This window comes from Gadus morhua, chromosome 4 (genome assembly GCF_902167405.1).
Source record: "Gadus morhua chromosome 4, gadMor3.0, whole genome shotgun sequence".
Taxonomy (NCBI): Eukaryota; Metazoa; Chordata; class Actinopteri; order Gadiformes; family Gadidae; genus Gadus; species Gadus morhua.
In genome coordinates, this window is record NC_044051.1 from 2,085,798 (window position 1) to 2,088,297 (window position 2,500).

The 2,500-nt window shown below is 46.0% G+C and overlaps 1 protein-coding gene across 1 annotated transcript in view; it reads right to left on the minus strand.

Moving 5' to 3' along the window:
• Positions 1–2,500, minus strand: part of LOC115541438 (NUAK family SNF1-like kinase 1) — a 15,008-nt gene that overhangs the window by 9,626 nt on the left and 2,882 nt on the right. The gene's annotated exons all lie outside the window — the stretch shown is intronic.

Below are 2,500 nucleotides of genomic sequence, written 5' to 3' on the forward strand. Positions count from 1 at the left end.
GAGAGAGAGAGAGAGAGAGAGAGAGAGAGAGAGAGGAAGAGAGAGAGAGAGAGATAGAGAGATAGAGAGAGAGAGAGAGAGAGAGAGAGAGAGAGAGAGAGAGAGAGAGAGAGAGAGGAAGAGGGAGAGAGAGAGAGGTAGGAGGGGGGGAGAGAGAGAGAGAGAGAGAGAGAGAGAGAGAGAGAGAGGAAGAGGGAGAGAGAGAGAGAGAGAGAGAGGTAGGAGGGGGGGGAGGGAGAGAGAGAGAGAGAGAGAGAGAGAGGGAGAGGGAGAGGGAGAGAGAGAGAGAGAGAGAGAGAGAGAGAGAGAGAGAGAGAGAGAGAGAGGTAGGAGGGGGGAGGGAGAGAGAGAGAGGGGGCGAGAGAGGTACGGAAGGAGGGTGGGAGAGATAAAGAGAGAGCAGTTAAGCACTTTGCATTTTAGTCTTTTATAGGTCTATAAAATAGTTAATCATTGAATAATTAATTGTTTATCTTGGATAGTTTTCATTCAGAAGCAAAGTACAGTTTCTGGCATTTCTACAAGTCTTTGCATGAAAATATTTAGATCGCAAAAATAAAAAGATTAAATATTTATAACATTGGAAAAAATGTCCCTCCAGAGAGTTCTTCTAAGTTCAATATTATGAAAAAAAAATCAATTTTCAGCTTCTCAGTGACAGTCCTGACAAGCCCTGGTGCTCCCACTGGCCGATCGATAACACACTGAATCACTGCTGGAGCGATGCACTGACAAGACCCGACGGGGCCCATCTGCTGGCGTACGGCCGGGATCACAAGGTCAAGAAGGAAAACAAACACAGGACACGGTCTCTAACGGAGCGTTTGATTACCGACCCCTTCAAGTTCAAAGGTCACGCTGTACTAGGGTTGGGGGGGCCGTTAGCTCTGAAGTGTTCACGGGCACGGCTTTCTCTTAAATCGTTAAAATTGCCCAGAAATGCATTCCAAAAATAGCCCAGCCTTCACCACTAGAACCCCCCCCCCCGCACACACACACACGCACGCACACACACACACACACACACACGCACGCACACACACGCACACACACACACACAAACAGATTGAGCGTCCAGGCCGTCTGTGCAAACAAACAAAATAGAACAACTAAGTAGACCAAAGCCTCTTTCCTGACGTGACCCAACTTTTACTTTGAAAAATGGATGAGGGTTGCCCTAACAACCTTGGAGGAAAAAACAAAAAAAAAAGTAAACCCTTGTTTTTTCCTCTTCTACGGCGGTCCACGGAATGGAGCACAGCCCTCTGGAGACGGACTTATCTGAGCCAGTTATTAATAGATGTTCCATTAGTGCCAGCAGACCCAGCGGCGGTCTCTGCCAGCACCGGCCCGGCCCTGAGGTCTCCGTCTGAGTGCCTGAAGCCCGCCGCTCGGTACCGTGCCCCTATCCCGACGCACCGTTCAACAACACCAATACTTGTTATCCTCCTTCCAACTGGCGTCGCAGAAGGTTGTTCCTGGCCCTGAGGCTGCAGTGAGGGGACTCTGGGTGCTCTGAGGATGGGGAGGCTGGCTCTAGAAGTGGTCAGAGGCTGGGTGTTGGAGAAAGGGTTCTGGGTTCGAGCCCCGTGAAGCCTTAAAGCTGCTCGTTAATGGCATGCATCTGAATAAATGATGGAAGCGTGGCTATATTACTGAAAAGAAGAAGGAGATAAGATACACGATTAGCTGCTTACAGCTCGACTTTGGTTGACGTCACTCAACTAATGAGACACTGTTGGAAAATTGCGTTAGCTATTCATTTACCTTTATTTCTTGCCAAGCAACTTGGTTTGGACATTCCCTTTAAAACAATGAATCCAGAGGGGAATTAACATAATAAGTTACCCCGATTTATAAAGTCAAACAAAGCATTAGAATGCTTCCTTCCGTGCTTTCCCATGAGTCATGAGCGGGGATTTTACAATACAGGTAGAAGCTGAGGAAAACCAAACTATTTAATCTATTTGGGAACATACTTGTATGCGGGATCGTTTCCGGGCTTTTAAAAGGGTTTGAGACAGGAATGCGGAAAAAAGGAAATGGCATTCAAAGAATGCCGAAAGGAAGAATTGCTGAGTAAAGTGTGCTGTTCCATATTTTATCAGACACATCATTCAACTCACTCCTTTTTAGGACATTGGGTGACAAAGTGCAGGAAGAGAAAATATTGCTCTACATTATTCGACTCGAGGGCTCATTTCCGTGGCCGTCTAGCCATATCAGCGGATTATGTAATAACCTTTTAGATAAGTCAAGACGATGGCCAAACGACTCAGCATCATAAGCTCATGTGGTAAATGACAAAGTATGGGATTTAGAAGAAAACAAACAGTTCGTTGTAAATGTCGAATTGACTGTAACTGTGTCCCAAAACCAAAGGGACTTAGTAGGCTAAGCCTGTTTGATACAATTTTAAATAAAAACACTCACACCAGGTTTAATGCCATTTTGTAAGCAGAAACCTAGCAAGCTAATTAAAAAGTCTGCTCCACTTGAG